We start from the raw sequence: 15,450 nt of genomic DNA on the forward strand, positions 1-15,450 counted from the left end.
TGAAGTCAGAGCGGTAAGTAGAAGCAATGATTGACAAGTTTATTGTGCCTACCAGGTGAAGTGAACCCCTGGGATCCTAAAGAACGGCTATTTCCCCTTCCCTTTAGCACACCTTTCCTGCTTCTCTCTCATTTTGTAGTCCTTGGAATCTCGGTCGTCTTCCTTTCCTTAGGAATCAGGACGCACCTTTCCTGTGGTGCTGGTGCATTCATCTGAGATCAGGTACTGTACTCCCTAAAAGTTATTTTCTGCAAATACTGCTACATAATACACATGGGTGGGTGTTAAAGAATCACAGACACACCCCAAAAAGGCAAATGCAAAATATGAAAACTTTTCAAGGAGGCTTAGGCACACCAGAGATTTTATTACAGGGGTGGCCACTGGTTTCTTCCACCCCACTTGTCTAAGACACTTGCCTATATGTCAATCTTAAGCAAATTTTGTCCTCTTTTGCAAGGGGGGCAGAGGACCCAATCCAAACACAGTGTACAGAGCCCAGAAAATCCTGCTGGCACCCCTGGTACTTACGCTGCACCATACTGTTATACTGTCAGGTTCATCTGTACTATTTCTGTATTAGGATATATTTATTTTTAATTTATGAGATATTTTAATGTGTTTATTTGTTCATTTATGTTGGTTTATAGTTAAGGCTAGATCATGGGTAGGCAAACTAAAGCTCAGGGGCCGGATCCGGCCCAATCGCCTTCTAAATCCGGCCCGCGGACGGTCCGGGAATCAGCGTGTTTTTACATGAGTAGAATGTGTGCTTTTATTTAAAATGCATCTCTGGGTTATTTGTGGGGCATAGGAATTCATTCTCCCCCCCCCCAAAAAAAAATAGTCCGGCCCCCCACAAGGTCTGAGGGACAGAGGAACGGCCCCCTGCTGAAAAAGTTTGCTGACTCCTGGGCTAGATCTTTTGTTTGGTTTGTTCATTTGGTCTTTTCTAGTACACACAAGAAATAAAGAAGGAGATTGCTTCGGATACCAGTTCTACGCATTTTTTTGTTACATTTCTGCTTTTGAGTGTTGTTCCCCACTTTAAACTTCTAGGGATATGTCAGATTAAAAATCCAAAGAAACAAATAAATGTACAATTATTTTGTCCCAGAATCAGATCACAATGAAAGTAACAAAGACAGCAAGAAAACGATTCATTCTGCTTTGGTTTTTCTTTCTTTCTTTACAAGCCCAATACTGCAAAAAATGTGTTTAATAATCTTTAGACCCTTATGCATTTCTGAATCTTCCACAAGCTTTCATAAAAACAGCCTCAATATACCTTGGCACAATATACAGCCGAGTAGCAATAAAATACAAATTTTCTGAAGTGTTGGCATTTGAGAAAAATGTCACAGTTTCCCAATCTTATCCAAGCTGATAAGTCTTCGGGATGTGTTTCCTATTAGAACATGATTTTTTTCTAGTGGTCTTCCTGCTGAGTCACGACAACCTGGATTGGTCATTTTCATGAAACCCACTATAGATTTCAAGCTCCCACAGAGTCCTAAACATGTTATGCTCTTCCTTCCTTTCATTTTTTTTATATATATAAAAAAATTGTACTTGAGTTGAAGGAAAGACAGAAAGGAAAGCTTCAAGAGAAATACACAAGAGTTTCTGCTGTTCTTTATTTCTATTTTTGTTTTCACATATAGGCAGTGATAATAACAGGCAGTCACCAATGCAGCTAAAATGCTTGCCTGCAGTGAATCCTTCCAATGGTTACCAGCGAGGGCAGAAATTCACCTTCAGTCGTCCAGTTGTGGCACCCACACGCAAGAAAACTGATTCACCAGTCACCACGGTTGGGTAGCAAGTATGGCTGATCCTGGGCAGTTGTAGATAAAATGCTGCTTGGTCCTAAAGAGGCTTAGCTTATTAGGATGAGGCTGAAGGCCAAATAATAGATCTGAAAAATCTACGCCCAACATTGATCATTTATGTACAACAGAGTCACCCTGTTTCCTTCAGCACCAGCAGGCTTTCCTTCAGCACCTGTGAAACGTCTGTTGGACCACACCAAAAATCTGTAGGACTGAGCCGAACTTTAGTCATGTTTGATTGCCACATTCTCTGTTGGGGCATAATGGTTACTGCCAGTGCATTGCTCTCTGACAACAACAACAACAACAACAACAACAACAACATTTTTTTATTTATACCCCGCCCATCTGGCTGGGTTTCCCCAGCCACTCTGGGCGGCTTCCAGCAGAATATTATAATACAATGATTCATCCAGTATTAAAAGCTTCCCTAAACAGGGCTGCCTTCAGATGTCTTCTAAAAGCCTGATAGTTGTTTATTTCTTTGACGTCTGATCGGAGGGTGTTCCACAGGGTGGGCGCCACTACCGAGAAGGCCCTCTGCCTGGTTCCCTGTAACTTCGCTTCTCACAGTGAGGGAACTGCCAGAAGGCCCTCAGCCAGGGGCGTAGCAAGGGGGGGCGAGGGGGGCGGGCCAACCCGGGTTCCATAATGGAGGGGGTGACAAATTACCAAGGAACAATTTTTTTGGGGGGGGGAATTGATTTTTTTTTGAAATTTTATTTTTAAAATGCCTGCTCCGAAGGTCTTATCTTACTATATTAGGGATTATATAGCTATATATGAAATTTCATGCATATCGGTTAATATCTTGACCCTCCTCCACTTGTTCACTTGGCTGTTTTCCTATGTCATGAAGGCTGAAATTTCAGTTCAGAGAACACTTACTGTTCCCAACCCTAACCCTGTGGAAAGCCATCTAATTAGACTTTAATTTGATTTTGAGATGTTTTTAGGAGGTAATTTAATTATTGTTTGATTTTCTACCAATGATGTTAGCCACCCTGAGCCCGACTTCAGCCGGGGAGGGCGGGATATAAATAAAAGTTTTTAAAATTATTACTTGTTATTATTCCTTTGTAAGAAAATATGAAATAACGTAAAACAATTTTTGCGGGGGGGGGGAATCAATGGGGGGGTTGACTAGAAAATTTCCGCACTGGGTACCACCTGACCTTCCCATGCCTGGGGGGGGGGAGGTGTGACATTTTTTTTTTTGCCCCCAGGTACCAATTTACCTTGCTACGCCCCTGCCCTCAGCGCTGGACCTCAGTCCAGAAACGTACTGGGAGCCAATGTAGGTCTTTCAGGACCAGTGTTATGTGGTCTCGGCGGCCGCTCCCAGTCACCAGTCTAGCTGCCACATTCTGGATTAGTTGTAGTTTCCGGGTCATCTTCAAAGGTAGCCCCACGCAGAGCACATTGCAGTAGTCCAATGTTTTATCTGGTCTATATGCAGCATCCAGGCAGCACTTATCCAATTTTCCTCATGTCTCCAATTTTCCTCATGTCTCCCATTTTATGTGATTTTTTTTAACACAATGTAAAAGAAAAGCCTTCTAGAAATCTAAAGGAATCTAGTGGCAGTTAATGGCTTCCAGAAAAAATCCATTTGTTAACCTGGGACTCAGCTACATGAGTAAAGAAACAGCGATTTGAATGTGCTATAAACATGCAACACCAGATAGCACCAGAGAGCAGGAAATTTTAAAACACAATATTCCATAGAGATTTATTTCTGACTCATTTATAACATTTTTTTTTCTGTGTCTAGATCCACTCCTGGAAAATGGCAGGAGTTTTGTGCTGTAATTTTCCTGCCATTTTCATGGGTCATGCCATGTGATGAAACTGGCAGAGGTGTTCTTTTGCACCATTTCCCCCAGGGGATGGGGGGGGGGGGGGACAGAAGCAGGCCTGCACAAAAGGGTTGGCGATGCATCCGAGGGGAATGAAATTTAGCAGAAAATTCTGGTATATGGATGAAAAAGCCACATTTCCACAGCACACTAGGTAACGCAGTGTAAAAGTAACTTCAGAAAGCCGGACAGAAGGGCTGGCTGTCATTCACTCACCTGTTTATTGGGATGCTTGGGATGCAGCTAGGCTGCCTGCCTGCTTTCAAAATGGCACCCCAAGGATGTCATTGGGAGCCATGTTATTGCTGCTCCTGGAGGTCATTTTCAAGACAGGCAGCCCAGCTGTGTTCAGAGTGCACCACAAGTCCAAGAGCTTGGGTTAAAAGATCAAAAAGGCAGGTAATTAAAATAAATTAAAAAATAGGAAAATGAGGTGATGATGCCGGGCCCTGTGGGACCATAGACCTCTACCTTAGCATCCACACCTAGCAGGGCCACACTGCTGCAGGGAGGGTGGCAGGAAGGCAAATGAGCAGCAGGTCAGTACTTGGGTCCCTTTTGAGACATGGGATCCAGGCAATAGTATACCCCATTTGCTTGCTGGTGGCCCTGCTTGGGAGTAAGTCCCACTGGACTTAAGTGGGACTTATGCTTGAGTAAAGGTGCATAAGAATCCAACAAATTTAGTCTTGGTAACAGCAACTGACATTCCTGAGCGTACCTAGACTCCAAACTTTCAGAATTACAAGCTGTGAAGGTTCTTCCTCCCCCCCCCAACTAGCATTCCCTCTATTAAAAAAAAAAAATGAACGACTTAGCCCAACAGACAGTCATAACTCATGAGCGAAAGAGATGTGATCAACTTTTCATAGTTACTTCTGTATTCAACAGGTTTCTTAAGAAGAAATATTGGTTCCATTTGCCATTAAGCATTACTCAGAGCTTCATTTGGCTGGCTGATTTAAAAAGGTTTAGCATATTCAACACTCAGGCAGTTAGGGTTTCGGGAAGACCTCAACATAATGTCATTAAATGTTCAACAATGACTTGAAAATAAGTAGCTTTTGGAAGTTATATGTCTTTGAAGTCTCATTAATTAGTCATATCATCGGGAATGTATGGCTAAAGTAAATTACAGTGTTTAAAATATCTACTCTTTCAATGTGAAAAATGAAAGAATCCAGCTACCTTGTCTTTATACTAATGAAGATATTATTAATTGGTTTAGCAAAAACATAGATCTAACCATAATGTGCAACAGTTATTAAAGATAATTAACTACAGATCATTGGTTTGAAACATCTAGTCCAAAATGATTTCTGAAGGGCACATTATTCTATGAGATAAAATAATTAAATTTCTAACTGCTGCATAAGACAACTGTGGCATATCTAGTGTTTTAATTTCTTTTGTTCTACTCACATGGCACTCTTCTGTTTTAGATGTTGAAAATGCTACTAGTGTTTAACTATGAACAGCCTCTGTAAGTGTGTAAGACTGAAATGTTTCATGTTGGAGGAGAAATGACTGAAAGAAAAGGATTAAAAATGACAGCCCTACTAATAAAGCCACACAGAGAGACAGACAGACAGACAGAGAGCTACATATTTTCTTATGAGAAAGGAAAGCAGGTTACGAAGAGGGTTGGACACATTCTTTTTTTTAAATATTCAGAATACAAAATGGCCACACAGATTGTATCTAAGCAAACATGTTCCAAGGAGGGGGGAAAAAAACCACAAGTATAAACTTTGTTAAATATCTGCAGATTGAAAGGTAGTGGAATTGCACACTGGCATCCAAAATAAAATCAAGCAAGTGACCAAGGCATTAAAACCAAAAGAAATGTATATCAACAATACATTTTAAGGCCTAACTTTGTAAATAAATATCCACCGACCGCCATCACGCTCCATAATAGATTTTTAAAAATATAGATTGCAAATTAAAAAAAATCTGGTCTGTATTAATGAAATGACACAATGCGCAGACATAATTTGGCTGGGGAAGTAATTGATTTCAAGGCAAGATTTCCACTTCATGGCCCAGATCCAGAGCAACGCTTCATGTGAACACATGGAATGTTACAGGGAGAAAAGAGCCTTAAGAGGTTTAGAACAGGAAAAGCAAGTGCAAATATCAAGCATATTGAGCTGTACTTCCAGAAGCCATTCCTACTGAACCTTTCCTTAATAAGCAGCTAGTAGTGGCATGGAAAGCAAGAAATGGCCACTCCTACACAGTGCTATAATAAGGCGAGAAGAAAATTAAAGAAACGGCCTGCCTAGTAAACAAGCTTCTGTACATGGGCTTCAATGCACTATTTCATATGGGGACTGCTGTGTGGTTTTACTGGAATAGGAGCAGGACCAGATTAAGACATGACAAGGCCCTAAGTAACGTACGTCCTGATTAAGAGGCCTCATAGCATTTCTAAATTAAAAATTAAAAAATGTGTACTATTCCAATGGAACAGACAGTAAAAATAGAAATATTAAACTACCACCTGAATAAAACATATATCTTTCAACTGACCTATCTGCATATGAAATACCTTTAAATTTAGTAATTTTTCACCTTTAGAGGCCCCTCATAATCTGAGTCCCTAGCTGAAGCTCACTTACCTTGTGCATAATTTAAGAGGTGGGGAGTTCACGTGCACCATCCATTTCAATGGTGTGATGAAGATGGCTGCTAGTACTGTAGTGAGTCCACTCCAGGTGTTCTCTGTGAATGGGTGAAGAGGGCAGCTGGGTCACACATGCAGATCCCACCCTTCTGCGTTCCCATCCCTGCTGTAGACCTTCCTACTCAATGCAAAAAGTTTGGGGTAGAAAAGGGGTGGCTGGCGTGTGATGGGGCCCATGTACACGTCACCTAACTGCAATGAGAATTGCCAGTGCGGGCAGAATACTTGGAGAGAGCTGTGAGTCTTCTTTTACATTGTATGCAAACAGCAGTCACTGGGCCAACCCTTATTTTTCATCATTTTTGGCCTTGTTAGGTCACACACACACATACACACACACACAATATAGATCAGGGATGGGAAACACTTTTCTGCCTGAAGGCCACATTCCTTTTTATGCAATCTTCCTAGGGCTATAAATTAGGTCGGGCAACAAATATAAATTTTAGGTATGGGCAGTAGGCTAGTTTCGACACATACTTGAATATAGCAGAAATTTGGCACTCATTTCAGTGTTGATTGCATCCAGAACAAAACCCCATTTGCCACCCTGTGGATCTGGAAAATCACAGGAGTTTTGCACTGTAATTTTTTCAGTGGTTTTCATGGATCACTCTGCTGTTCCTCACATGACAAAATTTAGTGAGGAATTATTGTATACAATTCTTTCCTGCTGTTTTCATGGATGCATCATGGTGGAACGGGAGTGTGCATGTGCATAAAGGGGGGGGAAGTGTCCCATGATGCTCACTTTTGTGTCACACCACACCCACTGGTGTGAATGAAATTTAGTGCGACATAGCAGTACATCAGTCAAAAAGCCTCAGTTCCACAATGCGACAGGTAAATGCAGTGTGACAGGAACATTAGAAACCAGGACAGAACTCTAGAGTTAACAGCCAGCAAAACTAATATCTGTAATCCCCACATTTGAATGCACACTTAGGCTGGATCTAGAAACATCAAAAAAGTGTTTCAGGAAAACACATTCTAAATTTCATAAAGGGAAATCATGTTGGCAAAAAACTGGACTCCACAGCGCCATGTGGTGTCACAGTGTTATAACACATATAAAGCGCTTTTTCTTTACCAGTGTAGCTGAGTCCTTTGTTGTTGTTGTTCTTCAGTCGTTCAGTCGTGTCCGACTCTTTGTGACCCCATGGACCAGAGCACGCCAGGCACGCCTATCCTTCACTGCCTCTCGCAGTTTGGCCAAACTCATGTTAGTAGCTTCGAGAACACTGTCCAACCATCTCATCCTCTGTCGTCCCCTTCTCCTTGTGCCCTCCATCTTTCCCAACATCAGGGTCTTTTCTAGGGAGTCTTCTCTTCTCATGAGGTGGCCATAGTACTGGAGCCTCAACTTCAGGATCTGTCCTTCTAGTGAGCACTCAGGGCTGATTTCTTTGAGAATGGATAGGTTTGATCTTCTTGCAGTCCATGGGACTCTCAAGAGTCTCCTCCAGCACCATAATTCAAAAACATCAATTCTTCGGCGATCAGCCTTCTTTATGGTCCAGCTCTCACTTCCGTACATTACTACTGGGAAAACCATAGCTTTAACTATACGGACCTTTGTCGGCAAGGTGATGTCTTTGCTTTTTAAGATGCTGTCTAGGTTTGTCATTGCTTTTCTCCCAAGAAGCAGGCGTCTTCTAATTTCGTGACTGCTGTCACCATCTGCAGTGATCATGGAACCCTTAGTTGGATTCAAATTCATTTGAAAAAAATATGATGTCTTAGCCATACTCTGGGAAGATCAAACTGTTAACCACACCCACACTTGGGTCTACAAACCCCTAATGTAGACTCATGCTTCAATCGCTGCTCTGCGTAGGTAAGGAAACAGCATACGTCAAAAATGCAGCAACTAGATTTTACTGTTCTTTTCCATGTATAAGACTAGGTTTTTTCCTTAGAAATTATGCAAAAAAGTGGGGGTCATCTTATACATAGAAAGTGCATAGGGTGGACATTTGATTGGATGCTACTGCGGCTGCCAGCGGCTATTGGGCGTGTTATTGGTTGCTATGTCAAGGGCTGGTGTTGATTGGCTGATGCTGCAGCATTTGGCCAGGCGATTGGCTGCTCCTGCCGGCGAGGGGACAGACGAGAGACAGATTTTGCGACATGTGTGGGTGAGTGATTTTCAGCAACCCCCCAAAAAATAACAACCCTCGGCAATCCGCCCCCCATTTTCTTAAATTTGAGTCCCCCCAAAATACACGGAAAAGTACGGTAATTTGAAAAGTTATTCTCATCATTTTATTTAGACCAAAAGAAGGAAAAGAAAGTAGTCAACTGTTAACCTCCAGCTTCAGCCTGATTATTCTCTCCTCTATGACCACAAGCCTCCAGGTCACTTGGTAACCTTCCAACGTGAACTCAAAGAGGCCTGCCTCAGCTGCTGCTCTCTTGTTTATACGGCTCCCTGGCAAGAAGTAAATATGAGCCATTTGAGTTCTCTCAATATGCCAGATGATGTACACACTGGCGCATCTGAAAAATTAATTGCAGGGGAAAATATGATTCATAAAAGTAGGGAACGGGCCTCTGCTGGGCCTTCACTGCCCACCCATCACTGCCATTTTGCTTTCTGTGTGAGATGTAGGTTTGCTGCTTCAATCTCACCCTGTAAAGAAGGGATGCTCAAGAGCAGGACTCAGAAAAAAAGGAAATTTGTGACACTTTTATGCTGAGTGGTAGATCACTTGGAAGTTAAACGTTTGGCTTATTTTCGGGGAACGGCTTATATTTCGCAAATGCATAGAAATCCTGCTATGGCTTATTTTATGGCTATGTCTTATTTTAGGAGAAACACAGTAACGACAGCAGCACGGATGCTATTAGCCCAGAGATGGAAAGAAGATAAAGTCGCTACCAGAGAAGAATGGCAAATTAAATTCTTGGACTATGCCAAAATGGCAAAATTAACTGGGAAGCTCAGGAACCAAGAAGACCAAAACTTCAATAAGGAATGGGGAAAATGTATAATTTATCTTGGAGACCACTGTAAACAGATGAAAATACAGGATTGCAATAACACTTGTAAAGTAACAAGTACTATGGAGTTATAAAAAAAACCCATGGATTACTGAAAAAGATGCAGTAGAAATTATTTAATAACAAAACCCATGGAGGGTAAGGTGGGAAGTCCAGAGATTTGGAGGGATATTTTAATTGTGGGTGTGTGTTATGATATTTTTTATGATTTTGTGAGAGTGAGTGCTTTTAGGGTTAATAAAAACTCAGCAGTGCGTCCTGCATCACAGATGATGCTGCACAACATCCGGGTATTTTGTACGGGTCTCTGTGTAATGTGATATGTATCAGGCTGTAAATCAGTCTGTCTTCAGCTTCTAACCAGGATGGGAGTGTCCACTCCTGGCGCGGAGCCCTTAAACAATAAATATTCTTTCTAATGAGCCGAAGTTTGTTGTGAGTAATTGCCAGAGCTAAATACAGATGCTAGCTACTGCTTTCGTTTTCCGCTGCAAAACCCTGCTTTGAAGAAGAAAGGAAAAAGACTTTTACACGCGCAGCTGAAGTGTGCTGGACTTTGTGTCGCAGCAAGAATGCCAGTGGTCATGAAGGACCTTTGCATCTCATGACTCTGCGACGCTGCGACGTTAACTTTAACGTTAACACTGAACAGATTTTATATTTGTAAACTCAAATGAAAATTCTCTCTCTCTCTCTCTTTCTCCCTCCCCTCAACACCTGCGGGCCAACATTGATAGGTGGTTGTGACCACTCCTTGGTGAAATATCTGATGTCATGCAGTACACACAAAGAAATCACCACGTGGAAAAGCCCTCACATTGTTTTGGATTTGAAGCCTTGGCCACCTTGTCTTTATGCTTAACCCACTTCCCCTCTGAAAGTTCTTTGTCTTTGTGACCACCACCCACCCAAAGATTTATCTGCTACGGATGTGTTTACCCCCTCTAAAGTTCTTTTTAAAATGCCAGAGTCAAATACTTCAGCCCTGTGCTCATCAAAGCAATCTTAGTAAAACAGATGTTAAAAAACCTGAAGGGGATCTTTGTCTGGTACCAGCAATGAGCAAGACATCAAGGTGGCACCAGCCAAGCCTCAACAGGAAAAGGAATCCAAAGCTGGAGTGCCATCACTTGAAATGCCCCCCCCCCAATAACCACCCACCAAATCTCAGATGGCCTGGGATCATGGGGAAGGACCTATGTCGATGATCCTAAAGTGCAGGCAGGGATATGTAGAGACAGTTGATCCTTCGGGTACCTGACTTCGAGACCTGAAGGACTTTAAAAGTCAAGACCACCACTTTAAACTGGGCCCAGAACTGACAGCTGAAGTGTCTGAACTGGGCTTAAACTTTAGCACCTTGGATGAACTTATAATGACTGATCAATCTGTTAGTGTATGTGCCACACAAATCTGCACCATTTACTGTTATATTCCCTATGGGGGGAAAAAATCCCATCCTCAAACAATTAAGAAGAAAAGGTCTGAGCTCAAGGCTCTGTGTTTTCAATTAATGGTTTTATATGTGTGATATTTGCAGTACTACTTATCTTTCTTTAAAAAAAACAAAAACCCACAAACCCTCTAATCAGCATGGGTAAGAAGAATGCAGGAGTAAAGATTTAATATAGATGCTCTCTCAAGTGCAAATTTGGTTGTCAATGTTATTTACATTTACCAAACATTGAAATTTTTAAAAAGTGTATGTTTTGATCATGTTTCACGTGGGTGTGGGGGAGGGGCTCCTCAGGCAATCCTAAATGTTACAACCAACTAACATTTCATCTTTATCATTTCCAAATAACAAGTTAAAATTAACTGCTTCATCTTCATACAGCTCACTCCTTGAGTAGCTTAAACTTACTTTTAACTGTTACATGCCAACAAAACAGGTTGCTTAATTGATTTGACCTTTCACAGTATTTTTTAATTTTCAATCTTAGTTTCATTGTTCCATCTGGCGCTTTAAAACGACATCTGGTTAACTGTACTTAACCAGCTGATCACTGTACAGTTATTTTTAAATGTAATGTATGCTTAAACAGATGTTATTTTTATAGATGCAGATCTAAACTGCACTTGTATACGTGCAATGTCTGCATAAGCGCTTTCTGCAACTCCAATGTTGACACCAAAAATTATAAGCCAGGATACTTATGAACTCTACTATTACATTACTGCACGTGGGTTGGTTTTTTGTGTATTTTTTTGCAGCCTGTTAGGTAAACATCAATTCAGTTATTTTCTCTCTTCGGTGCACATAAATAAAACATTAGCATTTAGCTGATAAAGAGAAGTACATTTATACATACAACTGCTGTCAACAAGAAAAAAAACACAAGAATTTATGGAACAAATAGTGAGAGCAGTGTGTGTGTGTGTGTGTGTGTGTGTGTGTGTTATCTGTCCAGAAATCCAACAAAGCAGCTTTGTGTTTCTGAGTGGAGCTTCACCTTTGCTGGCTATGAAAACACCAAAGAACCTTGTGCATGAAACCAGGCTTGCTGTATCCATCTGAGGATGAAACTCTGCATATTATACAGTCAGTTTATAGGTCAGGTGAAGTTTTCAATATCTATAAACATATTGTTGCATCTACAGTGGTACCTCAGTTTAAGAACAGTCCAGTTTAAGAACGATTTGGTTTCCAAACTCTGCAAAACAGGAAATAGTGTCTTGGTTTGAGAACTTTACCTCAGTCTAAGAACGGAAGCCAAATGGTGGAAGGGCACCGGTGGCGGGAGGCCTCATTAGGGAAAGCGTGCCTCAGTTTAAAAATGGTTTCAGTTTAAGAACAGACTTCCGGAATGGATTAAGTTCGTAAACCGAGGTACCACTGTGTATGATATACATATTAGGCATGTACAAATTTGTTGCTTTTTTTTTTGCTCTGTTTCACATTTGTTTGCTTGTGGTTTCGTTCCCTCCCTCACCAACTGTAATTTTTAATTTGATTTTATGTTTGTTAAATTCTACCAATATGCTACCCCCCACAGGAATTTTTATGCAGAATACTGCATTTTAAGCTTCATTTTACAATGCAGGTGACAAAGATTGCATTTGGGCTTCCTCTTATGCCTTTTCCATTCTCTCTGTCTGTCTGTCCCTGGAGAGCTGCTGCTGGTCTCTGTAGATGGACCGGTAGGCTGACTCAGTATAAGTCACAGAACCATAGAATCATAGAGTTGGAAGGGACCACAAGAGTCATCTAGTTCAACCCCTTGCAATGCAGGAATCTTTTGCCCAGCGTGGGGTCGAACCCACGACCCTGAGATTAAGAGTCTCATGCTCTACGAACTGAGCTACCAATGCTCCCATTGTCTTCTGTGAGAAACACTATACTTTGTATGTGAGCATCCTTCTTGTCCCAGCAGTTTAATGTCAGGATTATTCCTTTCCTTGCTGGTTTGGCCTGTTTGTTGAGATGAGAATGAAAAGTGTCTGCTGCTTTGTCACAAATGTCCTTGTGTCTAAGCATGCTTTTATGCAGTGATGGAAACAATGTCTTTAAAAAACAACAACATTTGTACTGATTGAAAACCATGCACTGTATTTTAAAGAGATGGGGCTATGTTGTTGCATTTAAAAAAATTGCAAAAGCCAGCAGAGAAGCAGCGGCCATATATTCAACTACATCCTTGCACTGGTAAAAGGACTTCCCCTGCTCTCGTCCCCCATACTTTCCCCAATTCTGTTCCTGAGAGAGAGTTGGAGGAACCCCCAGGTTTTTTTTTTAAGGGGATGTACAGGAGCAGGACAAGGAGGGGGACATTCCCACCATGCAAGCAGAAGTCGTTCCACTTGTGCAAGGATTTCCTTAGCACCACATTGAACACAACCCTGTATACATTCAATTTGTGCTTGGACACGACTCGCTCATCGAGATTGGGGACCCTGCAAAAAAGCAAGCTTCCCTGTTTACATATAATTGAAAAGTTATAGCCTCTAGAGTTGTCCTGTTTGTGCAATATCTTCTGCCAGTGCAATGGGACTTCCACTCCCTCTCAACTTCATATGCCCCCATCTATTCCAAGCGTTCCACCAAACCTTTGGAACAGATATTTGAGAAAGGTTGTGCAGGGAAAGAAAAAGAAAAGGAAGTCTCATTGAGCAGGCAGAAACCCTTTCACTAATGAGACAACTTTATTGTATACAACTGTAAGAGTGTATAGTTGTATGTGCTTTGAACATGTATACACAGCCAAGTATGCTGTTATAGTTGCAGTAACAACAAACAACAATTTCATGTGCCTTCCTCCTTTCTTGCCAGGGTATAAGACCTTTAATTTATTCAGGTACATAAATCCAAAATCCAGAGTTTATCTCTTAGGTTTATTGCAGAGACTAGTTCTATACAGATTAAACTTCTTAAAAGTTTGGAGAGGTTAATGGACTATGTGGCGTACTGTACATCCTGTCAGATTAAATTCTTTATGTAACAGGATGAAATATTTTAAGTTTAACATAATATACAAGGCCACAGAAGTACGATACACAAAGGAAGTGGCCACAGTCTTTGATTGCTCTTTTTTTTTTGTCGAGAACTTTAAAGCATCATTCTCAAGGTTAAAAATTGCTGTTATACATAATACCTCAGTAATTGATAGACATTTTCTCTCTCCAGAGTCCATTTTCTGTGAAAAACACCACATAACATCTGTTCATAAACAGTCCTTCTGTGAGAACACTGACACAGGTCTTAGGCTTCTACCGGCTCAATTCCCCTGCCATACACAGATGGCATGGCGTATTTATACAGCTGAATTCCTTGTAATAGGAGCCCGGCTATATCTTCAGGTAGGACCATAGGCAAATGTGCTTAAACTGTTCCTACCTCCCTACATCAAGACTGACACAAAGACAAATTGTAGTATCGCACCGTTATGTAAGGTTGGCTTCCAAATCACCTTCAGAAATCAGCACATAATTCTACAGAGACAATGGCATTGATTGAGATAACAAGACCTCCGTGTCTCACTTTAATATACTGTGTGATTGAACACACAAGGCTATTCAGAAAGACTACACTGTATGCCTTTGCCCTTGTAAGGAATTCCAGTTTAATAGTCAAAATTAGCATTCAGTTTAAAAACAAACTAAGAGCAACCAAAAAAAAAAAAAGGCATACAATATGTGAAAGAAGAGGTAACAAATAGCCACCCTGGAGTAAAATGTGAGAGACATGAATAGCTGTGGCATGTTATTACAGACAAACTCCACAAATGCAAGATACTCATAGGTGAAGGATTTTAATACGTATGAAAGTGGAAGGACCTCAGACAGGTAGGCCATTTATATTGACTAGCGAAATAGCTAGTCAGAAGGACACACTTATGACTCTGCTAGACTGGTAAAGAAAAAGCGATTTATATGTGTTGTATGTGTGATATTATTATTATTATTATTATTATTATTATTATTACTACTACTACTACTACTACTACTACTACTACCCTGTTCATCTGACTGGGCCTCCCCAGCCACTCTGGGAGGCTCCCAATAGAATATTAAAAGCACGATAAAACATAAAACATCAAAAACTTCCCTAAACAGGGCTGCCTTCAGATGTCTTCTAAAAGTCAGATACTTGTTTATTTCCTTGACATCTGATGGGAGGGCATTCCACAGGGCGGGTGCCACCACTGAGAAGGCCCTCTGCCTGGTTCCTTGTAACCTCACTTCTCCCAGGGAGGGAACCGCCAGAAGGTCCTTGGAGCTGGACCTCAGTGTCTGGGCTGAACGATGGGAGTGGAGACACTCCTCTGTGTCTCCAGAGATACCTGCATGGGAATGGTCACCTTTCTGGCTGGCCACATGGTGGCATAGCTGGTGGGGGGGGGAGGTATATACAGAAAATCCCACATGCGCCTCTACCAGGAAAAAGTGCAACAACAATGATAATGTAACTAAGAATTTGCTGCCCTTTTAAGATGCCCCAAATCAGCTGCCTGAGGCAACCACCTCACTCTGCCTAATGGTAGGTCGGGTGCTGGATCGGGTCCTCCCTTAAAGCAGGCACGTATTGTGGTGAGACCTGGAAACCGACACCCTGTGTTGTGGGTGGGTT

The sequence above is a fragment of the Lacerta agilis genome, chromosome 2, assembly GCF_009819535.1.
Source record: "Lacerta agilis isolate rLacAgi1 chromosome 2, rLacAgi1.pri, whole genome shotgun sequence".
NCBI lineage: Eukaryota > Metazoa > Chordata > Lepidosauria > Squamata > Lacertidae > Lacerta > Lacerta agilis.